General features: G+C 42.5%; 1 protein-coding gene and 1 long non-coding RNA gene across 11 annotated transcripts in view; one reads left to right on the forward strand and one right to left on the reverse strand.

Moving 5' to 3' along the window:
* LOC140525991 (uncharacterized) overlaps positions 1 to 4,873 on the reverse strand; it is a 75,403-nt gene extending 70,530 nt beyond the window's left edge. For 8 of the 9 annotated variants that reach the window (XR_011974183.1, XR_011974186.1, XR_011974188.1 and 5 more), the window contains exons 1-2: positions 1,083 to 4,873; positions 27 to 321 (exon numbers count right to left, since the gene is read on the reverse strand). This is a non-coding gene — a long non-coding RNA (uncharacterized lncRNA). The remainder of the gene's footprint in view (positions 1 to 26; positions 322 to 1,082) is intronic. The other variant, XR_011974184.1, reaches the window with a different exon arrangement.
* A 35-nt stretch (positions 4,874 to 4,908) lies between these two features.
* ZNF76 (zinc finger protein 76) overlaps positions 4,909 to 12,087 on the forward strand; it is a 36,204-nt gene continuing 29,025 nt past the window's right edge. For both annotated transcript variants that reach the window (XM_072641844.1, XM_072641845.1), the window contains exon 1: positions 4,909 to 5,001. The gene's annotated coding sequence lies outside the window, so the exon portion shown is untranslated. The remainder of the gene's footprint in view (positions 5,002 to 12,087) is intronic.

The following is a 12,087-nucleotide window of genomic DNA, read 5'->3' on the forward strand; positions in this document are numbered from 1 at the left end:
CATACTCTTCTATTCATTCTCCATACCTTGCTCTGCTTCCATCTTCTGTACACATCTTTTTGAAATCTAAGTTGGTTGGTGAGCTCCTTGTGCATCCACATCCATCTCTTCATACAAATCCCATTTTTCTTCACTGTAATTCTTTCCCATTGTGTCTACAGGATTTAATTCTTGAGCATTTTTCATCCCTCCTGAATTGCAGCATCTTACTTCACATGTTCAATTTATACAATTCTTTTCCATTGTGTCTACAGGATTTAATTCCTGAGCATTTCTCATCCCTCCTGAATTGCAGCATCTTACTTCACATGTTCAATTTATCTACAGTGAATAAGAAGAGCCAAAGAAGAATAATATAAATGAAAAGGACATTAAAAAGAAAGGAAACTCTAAGTAACTGAAAAAGCAATAATGTCCCAAATAATAGGTAACTAGACATAACTCCCTCCGTTTTGAAGAGAGGCAAGAGACTGGAAGGGAAGAACATTATACACACTGTCAGACTTCATCACTCTATTCAATTTATTTTTAACTATTTTTCTGTGTTACAAGAAAGGGTTATTAAATCAGGGTACGTATGTATGTAGAAATGACTGTTATGCAAAAAAGTCATTAATAAAATAATGCTAAACATAAACAAAATGAAATAGAAAAATTTTAAATCTCTGAACTTATAATTACTCAAAAAGAATAACTGAAAGAATATCAACAACTACTTACCACAGGCGTACTCTCCCTTCTATAGATAATTTTTATAAGACTAATTTGCACATGCACTATGAGGGTATTAAAAGGGAATGGGCATGTATATGCAAACAACATTCCATAGCAGATCACAATTTTACCATTCCACAACGGACTAAAAGATGTAGAGAATATTTACTCTTTGTTTATTATTTTAAAAAGCACTTGATTCAATACAGGAAAATATTCTCTCAACAGAGAAAAACTCTCCTCCAAAAAACTCCATGCAATGTCAAAATTACCTAAGATTCCAGGAAAGATCAAATAATAGAAATAACCTTGACAGCCATTTGATCACTAATATCAGGTAAAGAATAAAAGAGAATATATGTGCTCACCAAACATATTCATCACTGTCATGGAGATCCAGAGCAGAATTCACGTTGAAAAGAAAGATTCTCTACAGATGGTAAGGTCCTTCAGATGTCACATATACAGATACCAATGGGCTGGTTGCATCTGAACCTAGAACGCTGCAGAACATCTGGAATGAGATCAATAATCACTCAAAAGAATTTGGTCTTAACTACCCACACAGGAAAAACCAAGCACACAAAGAACATATATTGTCTAAACTATGATATAGAGTTGAAAAGAGAACTCATTGAGATTGTTTATCAACATATGTGTGTACTGTGAACAGTCATTGCAAATGGATTGACCCCAGAATGGAACAAGAGGGGGGAGATGAGCTTGTTTTGCCTTTCGGGAAAATTCAACGCTATTTTAATGTTTTCATGTTCTATTTCAGATAAAGGTTTATCTTTTTAATACCAGTATTCTAGTATTGTTGTTTTATGGTTTCAAATCATGCAACTCCACAGTTTCCAAGTAAAACTGAAGATCATTTGAACAAAAATGGAGAATGACATGGTGAATGAGCATTACAAACAAGAAGTTGAGTAAAGAATGTCATTGCAGAAACGTATAATTTAAAAAAAAATGTGGACTGATCAATGGAAATCTAACTTCACTGGTAACTCTCATTGCAAGGTTAGGAGAAACTGAAGAAGGTCCCCAACAAATTACATGGACACTCTATGGGAGGTTGCGGACAAGAATCACACAGGACAGACAGGTATGAATGAGTTGTTTTACAAAAGTAGAGGGAATGTCCCTATACATGAGGTCACATCAGGATATTTTCTGGTAGCAAATACTACAAGGTAACTAGGTGGCACAATGGATAGAATGCCATGCCTGAAGTCAAAAAGACTCATTTTCATGAGTTCAGATCTGTCCTCACTTACCAGCAGTGTGAATGTGGGCTAATCACTTAACCCTGTTACAACTACTACTTGATAAATATCTGTTGACTGAATCAGCCCAGTCTACACCACAAAGAACAAAGCTCCCACTGTACAAAGAAGTAGGGAATATGACCACAGCCTACAAAATTAAGAATCTGATTTGAATTCTGAGCTACAAAGTTATTTTGATTATTCTTTCATATGACGCTGTGTCCAGGGTTATTATATTGTGTGTTGTAGCTATATGGTGCTATTTGTGGGATAGAAAAAGTCTACCTAAAAATCTCTCATCAATCTGTAACATTCCTGAGATCACCTGCTGTTAGCATAATTCCTTACAGGCTTCCTCTGAACATGTATTTTTTAATTGAATTAGAATCATAAAATACTAGTGCTGAGAAGGACTTAAAGGATTGCACAGTCCAACACTGGCATTTTACTCATGAGGAAAATGAATCCCAGAGTAGTTAAATGACCTGGCTATAATCGCACAGAATTGAGACAAAGTTCCTGAATTGTAGCTTAGTATTCCTTTCACTGCATTACACTTGAAGGCATCAGGTAACTGGAAGAGGCCATACATTCACATTTAGTACAAACTAGTTTCTCTGATTAACCCAATAACAATTTTATTATTGACAATATTGTCACATTGCAGAAAGTAGACCACTTGAGGAATGTGGCACAAGAGGAACACGTTTTACTTGAAGAGATGAATTAGGAAAAAATCAGAAGGAAAAAGCATCCCAGTCAATGACCCTGTGGTAAGTAGCAAGCAGCACGAAGGCATCTGGCAGTGGTAGACTTACCTAAAAGAGTGCGAACCCTGAAGTTTTGCATAGGCCCTATGCTTTCTTCCCTCAATAGTCTTCCAGACTTACCTTTCAGTTACCCAGTCTCCATCATCAGGACAACTGGTCAGTTATTATAATGATAACTTATTATATAGCACTTTAATCTTTACAAAATGCTTTACATGCATTATCTTATTTGGTCATCTTAATGCTGCAGGGCAGTTAATACTATTATTATCTTGGATATACAGCTGAGAAACCTAAGGGGAAAAAATTGCCCAAAGTCACAGAGCTAATAGTTTGGCAGAGTCAGAACTTAAAGCCACATCTCACTCCAAATTCAGTGCTCAATTCACTCGACCATATTGACTTCAAGAATACCTACCACTTCTCTTACTTTTTTTCCTAAAAGCTTGCATCAATTAGAGCTCCAATACATTGCACAATCAGGATTACCCATAGAGGGAGGTAAATATACCCCGAGTCAAAAATATCCTCACAAATATTATCATTACAATCCCTTTTTAGTATTTATTCCATATTTTGAAGGATTCACTTTTAAATAGCTAAATATGAAGACCAATAGTCAAGTCAATATCAACCACTAATACTTTAAGCCTCAATTGATCTGCTAGACTATAAGTCAGGAATCAAAACTTTAAATCTCTCCTAGGTTCACAGGATTTGGTTACTGAAGGAACAGTGAAGTAACTGAGGCCCAGACAGGGAAAAGTGGCAGTGACACCCAACTACAGAGCTGGTACTTCAACCCAAGTCTTCTGACTCCAAAACATAAGGCTCTTTACACTGCTCCAAGCACAGTATTCTGAATATACTAAGCAGCTTAACAAATATTTCTTAGATGAAGCACTTAGGACCCTAAGGGGATGTGACAGAAGGTGACTAATTTTTTGTTGTTACTGATTTTTAGAGGGGTAGGAGAAAGCACCAAAGCAGTGGGTAGGCTTGGACCACCAAGGGACTGCATGAGGCCACTGAATGAAGCATTATTAAACAGTTACTAAACAAAGCGAGGTGGGTAAAAGCCAGGTCTGAAGTCAAAAAGACTCATGTTCATGGTCTTAGACATTCACTAGCTGGGTGACCCTGGACAAGTCACTTCACCCTGATTGCCTCAGTTTCCTCATCTGTAAAATGAGCTGGAGAAGGAAATGGCAAACCAAGAAAACCCCCAAGGGGATCCTGAAGAGTCACTGAACCACCCCAAAGGCACAAATGCTAAGAAAATATGAAGAGAAAAGCCAGCCAGTCCTTGCTCTCCAGAAGCTGCCCTTCTAATGGGGGAATCCTGAGGTCAAAGAGGACACCTTGAGAGGACTCTAAGGCCCGCGGAGCCGCGTCACAGGCACTAGATACAAAGTAGCAAGACACAAAGGGCGAAAGGAAAAGCAGCCCGGAGCCTGTCCGGGCCTCTTTCTCTCCATTTCGTCATTGCAACAAAGATTCAATGAGCAGCTACTTTAAGGGGAGATAAGACGTGACCCGGCCCTAACCCTCAGGGCCTGCACCTTCGGGGGTGATCCCCAGAACTGCCCCCCTTCTCCCTAGCCCTGTCCCGACAGGCTCCCCGGCTCGCGACATCCTAGGACGCCAGGCGGGCGGCCGCCAGCACTTGGGTCCTGGCAGGCTTCTTTCGGTCCCCTCCTGGCCTCCCAATACCGCTGAGGAGAAGCGTGGAATGATTTATCCAGACCGCAAGGCAAGAGAGGCAGCGGCTTGCTGGTTGCCATAACGACGTCCAGCGTCAGGAACACCTCCCAGGCGCGGCGTCATGACGCCATCACGCCCCCTAGCTCTAGGTTCCCCCGGTCCCCTCTACCTAGGCGTCAGCCCTCGAAGGGGGAGGGGAGAGGCCGGGGCAGGGAGGGAGCCTCTGAGAGACTCAGACCACTGCCCTGGTGGCCCAGGCTCCTGTTGCCCCGGAACCAGGATAAGCAGAAGAATCGCCTCACCAGGGGGCGGAAACCGGGCGCGCTGTGCTGTAGTCATGCAGGTTCCGGGGTGGCTGTAGGGGCGCGGCCGTCAGGCGGGCGGGTGGGGTGGGGGCTCCGGCCCCGGAACCTGTATTTCAGGCGAGGCAGCACAGCGCGCGGGCGGGAGGGCTATGGCGCAGGCGGGTTGCGGGGCCGGCGCTGGTAGAGGGGCCCGGTGCATGGCGGTCTGTCGGCGGAGTCGGCCTCGGGGGCTGTCAGGTTGGTGGCTGCGGGGAAAACGGGGCTGCCGTCCCGGGTCGGGGGAGCCGGGCGGGCTCAGGGCTCAAAGGGGAGAGGAGGCCCCGAGTCCGGCATGCCCAGCCTTCTTCAGCCCAAATGGGGCATCCGGGCGGGAAGGAAGGTAGGCCTGGCCTAAGCCGGCCCGGCTCCTCCTCAGAGCGCCCCCTCCCCAGAGCAGGGTCCGGGCCCCCCCCATCCCGCCTCCCGTGACCCGCCCCCACCGCGCGTGATCAGGCCTCCTCCTCCGCCTACCCCCCCCAGCCGCTGTCCTCGTGACCTTTGCACTCTGTTCCCCCTCCACCTGGACCCACCCGTCCACCCTCCCCACGTTTGCCGGTTCAGTCCGGACACCTCCTGGGCCCGAGGGCCAAGGCCGGGCTCTCCACCTTCTGCCCCATGGCCCCCTCCCCCAGTCCGTGCCCTAGAGGTATCCCTGGCACCTCTCCTCAGGGGATCGCTGCACCCAGCGTCAAGCTGTCAGTCACCAGCATGTGCCCACCCGCGCGATGTTTTACCCTGGGCCGGTCTTTTTACCCCCATCCAGAGAGTGACCGGGTTGGACCTCTGAGAGCCCTAAAGTTATTATCCTATGAAAGGCTCATGATAAGAGCTAATGGGGCCGCTCTCCCTTCTTGTCCCTTTGTCCTGGCCCTCTCCGAGGGAAGGGAAGGGAAACCTGCACTTATTAAGCACCTCCTGTGTACCAGGCACTGTGCCCAGGACTATTTACAAATACTGCTTCATTCACGACAACGCTGAGAGGTAGGAGCTCCTATTTTCCCTGTTTTTACAGTTGAGGAAACTGAGGGAGATAAGAGTTTTAAGGGACTCGCCCAGGGTCCCACCACTAGTGTCTGAGGTCCACTTTTAAACTCAAGTCATACTTGACCCCGGGCCCAGCCCTCCACTGCGCCACCTGGCTGCCCCAAAAGGATCCAAAGAGGATAACAGTATTATCCAGAAAAGATCATGGTTTTTCTGCAGATATGACCTTTGCTCAGATCCCCAGCCTCTTGCTTCCTCCACAATCCCTTTCCTTCATTTTGGTCCCATGACACTATCCTGTTCTTTGTATCCCCAGGGCTAGTCTTCAGCCTTCACACAGTGCCTGGCACATAGGAAGTGCTTAATAAGTGCTTTTTGACTGCCTAACTTTATTAATTCCCCACCCCAAAATTGACCTAAAATAATATGATCCCCTGAAGTTTCCATCCCCTTTCACCATAACGATTCTGATTTCCAATAACCATAAGTCCTGATAGCTTCCTATGTTACAACTGCATTCATCCTATGCTGCCCTTCAGATTCCCTGACTTACATCTGCCCTGACCCCAAGTGCCCTTGGATGTTTTCTAAAAGAGTCACCCCCTTCTCCTCTTCACCCCTGGCCCCCACTACTTTCTCATTGTCCGTTCCCTTTCATCCAACCCCATGCCCACCTTCCTAACAAATTGATTTCAGCAAGGACCTCCTCCTTCCCAAAGTTCCCCTTCTTCTCCCTTGAGCTTCCGACACTAAAAACATTCATTTAATTTTGACCATGAGGTGTCAGCTCCACATCATCTTGTGCATTTTGACTGTTCAGGGATTTAAAGCTAGCTTCTGACAGCAGTTCTCTCACTTTGGGTTCAAAGCAGTTCAATCACCAAGTTCTCTCACTTTGGGTTCAGAATGACTGAAGCCATCAGTTTCCCTTGGAAGCACGTCACTGCCATTAATGTATTTATTAAGCATTGTCCTATGTATACTCTTCATATGGGATGCTTTGTACTTCAGTACGTACATGCAGACACTGCCCCATGGTTTGCCTACAATTTCTTCCTGCACCACTTTAATCCTGGGTGTACTTTCCAGTCTTCTCACACTAGAAGAAAGTTTAGGTTGAGGAGTAGCAGAACCTGATTTATAGTTGAGTTAAGGTGTGCCATTGAAATGTTCAGTTCAGTTATGGTGTCTCTCCATTGCCAAGGGATTTTGTCCCAAGGTGGATTCTGCAGCAATGGTAGATGAGTGACTACTTAGGTGTTGAGGTCCCAAACCCAGGAATTAGCAGATTCAGAGAGGAGAAGCAGAGGGAAAAGCCAATTCATTAATTCACAGTCAAAAATAATACTATAAGGGGTGCACAAAACGAGAAACTTGTTTCTGGTGCTGGTTTCTACGTACATTGAATAAATGTGCCCCTCAAAAGGTAATGATTAATTCCCTCATTTTAAACATCGTGATTAAGGGTTAGTCTTTGGCCACTCAGTATTTATGGTACTGAAAATGAGCATATATTTAGGTCATAGTGTCTAGTTAGTGTGCATGGGCTTCAGTCAGGCTGGTATTAAACCCTTAAAACTAAGTGTAGCTTGAGGTGATAATCTCTCAGCCCTCAAACTTGGCCTCTAGTGTCCAAGATACATTAGGATACTGATAACAAAAGTTAACACTCTAGGGCAATTAATTCATCTAGTTGTTTGGGTGTTTTCATTTTGTTCCCTTCTTTGTTCAGTCCTGTCACTCAGCATGTAATTAATTTCCCTGCCCTGGCTCTACTCTCGCCCGCTGACTCCAGCGCTATACTTCTGCTACCATCTGGCAGTTTCCCTTAGTGAGTAGGAGGCAGTGGGGCTAGGGTTAAGAGCCTAGTAAGGCACTGGATCTTAGAGACCAGAGTTAATGGGAAGGCTATATAAGTAACCCTCAAGTTCTGACCCTTCCCCAGAGTACTTGGAAGCTTGAAGGGCATAGGCAGTACAGAAAAGGCAGGCAAAATTCTGAAGAACATGAAATAAGTAGGGAGGAACTGCAAGATAATATAGAAGCAATTCAGTTCAAGCTCACAGGCATTTATTAAGAATGTATATGGATCTAATGAAAGAAGGTGTATCATTTTGAAAACTGAAGTGTTATAGTGACTGGTAGTGTGACTTTTAATTCAGTGTGGTAGATCTGGAAGAGACCTTTAGAGATCACCTGGTTGTTTATCTGCCTGTGTAAGTTAGGAAGTGATTTGAGGGTGAGGTGTTAGGGAAGGCTTTGTCTTGAGCTGATTCTTGAGGGAAGTTATGCATGTGGATCAGAAAGGTTCTGGAAGCAAGATAGGAAAAACATGATGAGTGGAGGCAGAAACAGAGAACAGTAAGACTAGTCTGGCTTCCCAGAGGATTAGGTTGTGAGTAACACATGCTCAGATTGGATAAGTGGGAGAGGGGAGGTTGGGAGCAGTCAAGAAGGCTAGCCTTGGTGGGAAGTTTTGAGTCTATCCCAACAAGTAATAAGGAGCATTGGGGTCAGGATTCACATTTGGATTTACGAGCTTAGTTTGAAACTGAGATACAGTATTGTTTGTCATTCATTTGGTCCCTCTGGGCCCATGCTTTGTTAAGATTTTAACTACTAAACAGCAGTAAAGCTTTTTGCGTGTAGTTAATTCAGCAAGCATTTATTAAGTGCCTACTATATGAGTTATTATTACCCTTATTCCCAGAGCTTGTGATACGATAAGTACATACATTTTTTATTCAACAAATACTTGTTGAGAGTTTAGACAGTGTAAACATATTTCCTTAAACTCCTCAAGGATAATGAAGAATAAGTTAGGGTCTGGAAGCCCATCCATTTAACCACAGTTATTTTCAGTTTGTTATTCTAAGATTTGCTCCTCATCTCATGGGAAGAATTCATTTATTCTCTGGTAGTTTTAGACACCCATTCTCATCCTAATTGTCTGGCTGGTCACTGGCAGGAGTCATTTAAAGCCCACTCCCCATTGGCAAGAAAAGTTAGCCCTCATGAATGTGAGAATTGGAAGAGAAACAAATAATTCACTAGCAAGATGCGTTGTACACACCCAGTGCTTAGAACTGTCCAATGAATAAATGAGTGAATGAATAAAGGTAGCTACCTCAGTTGAAAGGATCAGTGGAATTGGCCTTCAGGTGCTTTTTGTTGGACCTGCTACCATCATCCCACTGTACCCTGGCCCTTGTGGTTTTAAGGCAGATACAAACTGAGATGTATAGGCATGAATATAATAAGACAGAAATGTGATCAGTGCTTTTATAGCAAAAACAAGATACTTACAGCAGCTATCTAAGATCTTCTCTGGGCCAGGGAGTACATCATTGTAGCCCATAATCAAAATGATGTGCAGTCATTTAATGGGTTAACCAAGACTGGATATCACTTTGGTCTAACTAACTAATACCAGAAAACCTGGCTGCCTTTCTCTTCCAGAGCTGTCTGTATGACTTGCATTGCAGCATCAGTCATGCGGTTAAGTAACTTCCATTGAAGGTTACAAGTCACTTTTATTATTTTGTTAAATTGATTATTTTATTTGGTAGCATGTTACCTTTGAAGGAGAGTAATTTCAATAAAATAACACATAGGTATATATGTATGTGTGTGTATTTCCCTTTAAGGTTTGCTAAGTTCCTCAAAGTTCTTGAAGAGGGGTAGAATGAGTATTTTTATTCCCCTTTTACAGATGAGAGAGGACTGAAACTCTGAGAACGTTAAGTGATTTGTTCACAGAAATACTATTTGTAGAAACCCAGGTTCCCCAAATCCATATCAAACAAAATAGTGAGGATGTAGTGTTAAGATCAAAATCCGAATAGTAAATAGATGTATTCTGGGATTCAGCACATTGTTATAGTTGTGAAGCATGGATAGTGCCTCATTACATTTGACCAGTTTCACATGTAATTCTTAAGAAACACACATGAACTGTCAGTATAAAATTCTGAGCCTGATCGTACTTCAGAAATGTAACCGCAATCTCACTAGACCAGTAACATATCGTGTGAGTAGAGGATCTTAGAATTATCTGTAACAGAGCACACTCTGGAGCATTCCTTTAAATGTTACCAAGATTCCCTAAAGGCAAACTTAAGGACATGTGATATCTGCCCTTCATATTATTCATAGCAGTTAGCAATAAAAATGTGCCCCCACACAGCACATAATGTACCACAGTGTAGTCTAGCTGTTTGAAGAATATCAGATTAAGGGGTTTTTTTTTTCCACTTTATTACAAGGGAAGGCTCTCTTGATAAGGTGGGGGAAGAATATATCTGGAAATGACTGAAGTAAAAACAAAAGGCATCATTAAAATCTAAAAATCTGTATCCAGTTAAGAAAACAGTGAATCTTCCTTTGTACTGCCTTTCTTATACATATATCTAGTCATATCACTTTCCTGCCTGGAAATCTTTGATTGTTCCCTAATACAAAGTGAGTGAAGGAAGACATATCAGGCTTAGGGAACAGAGTGAACAGAGACTTGCACATGAGGCCAAGATATGCTTTGGGATGGCATTTAGCATGAATAGAAGGGAGTAGCACGAGACAAGGGCAGAAAAATGGTGCTAGACCACGAAGGCCTTTTTCTCAGTGACCAGTAGGGAGCCATTTGAGATTTTTGAGCAAAGGAGTAATGTGATCCAAATCTGTGTATAAGTAAGATTATTTTGGCAGCTGTGTGAAGGATGGATTGGAGAAAATAGAGAGTGGAGGTGAGAAGACTTTTAAGAAGGCTATTACAGTAGTCTGGCAGATGCTAACTTAGAATCTCTTCTCCACCAAGTCTACTTCATGGTTACAATGAAAATCATCCTGGGTTCCCAAAGAATATGCCAAAGGAATGCATGGTACTGTGCCACTTAAGACTTCCAGTATGGTTCCGGCAACAAACTTAGTCTTCTTTCTGAGGAACAGCCTAACTAGCTTCAGAAATCCAGTCAGTCACCGGTAGGTTAGCTACTGGACAATAAAATCTTTGCCCATGGCTTGCATGAAACAGAAAAATGATTTTTTGTGCACCCCCACCGCACCCCTACTCCTGCTTGTATAATGGTAGTGGAGTGGTAAAAAGGAGGTAGGCTGAGGTATGGAGGGTACCCAGGATAATGTAAATATGGGTACTCGAAACGTGGGCTTGCTCCCTTCTCTGGCATCATCGGAGGGTCCCCCAGCAGTGGGATCACACAGTTATTCAAGCAGGGAGGCATACAGAAGACAGGCTATAGGGAGAAAAAAATAACATTTGGCCGATGAAACTGGGAATGAAGATGAACTTGTGAACTTTTTGGTAAGCTTATGAGATCCAAAATGCTACCTGCAAACTTGTCTTCAAGAGTGACATTTCTAATAAGATGCCACCGTCATCAGTTTTTGCCTGGCTTATGGTACCTAAGCCAGTAGTAAATTATTTTCAGAGAGCAAGAATAAGTTCACCTTATTTGTGTGTGATAATAAAGATAAAGAAACAAGATTGAGAACCTCAAATTTAAATTCTCTTATTCACTACTATGGAAGCTGACCCTTAAGATACTTGTGTTCTAAAATATCTTTGCCTCAGACTTTCCTTCATTGCTTTAATTTTAAACTTAGGTACTCATGCACAAGTGATGTATTAAATAGATTTAAACATATGGATAAAAATGTGATTCCTAAAAGTATTTGTTTTGACTAAACAGATTGCAGTTTGTTGTAAAATTCACCATATTGAATGTCTTTTGGAATGGAGAACAATTCACTTTTCCTAATCTTCATGGCTCTAATGCAGATCATGTGTGTAGATTTCTAGCAGCTGAGTTTAAATCATATTAAAAAGCTACTTAGGATCTTAAAATCAATTTGTACTCTTGCTATGAGTTCCTTTAGATATGCCTTTAATTTATGTATTACATTAATGCAGATTTCTGTAATTAATTTCCTGTTTTCCATTTGGTTTTTGCTTTGTAGAAGTCCCCAGAACCAAATTTTTTATTTTTATTTTATTTTTTTAAAGCCAAAGAAAACAAAGTTTATTAAAGATTCGCCTAATTGGGTTGCCTCTTAAGGAGCCTAAGTATTTGTAATGCTTGTATTCACAAGCGGGCCAGATAGAATCCCAGCTAGACAGAGTCTGAGCTGGATTGAATCTGAGCCCCAAATTTTTTAAACTACAATTTGTGTGTGTGTGTGTGTGTGTGTGTGTGTGTGTGTGTGTGTGTGTGTGTGTGTGTGTGTGTGTGTGTGTGTGTGTGGAGGGGTGTGTGTGTAGAAGTCTATCATCCCACAAAATAACAA

Source organism: Notamacropus eugenii, chromosome 2 (genome assembly GCF_028372415.1).
Source record: "Notamacropus eugenii isolate mMacEug1 chromosome 2, mMacEug1.pri_v2, whole genome shotgun sequence".
NCBI classification, from domain to species: domain Eukaryota; kingdom Metazoa; phylum Chordata; class Mammalia; order Diprotodontia; family Macropodidae; genus Notamacropus; species Notamacropus eugenii.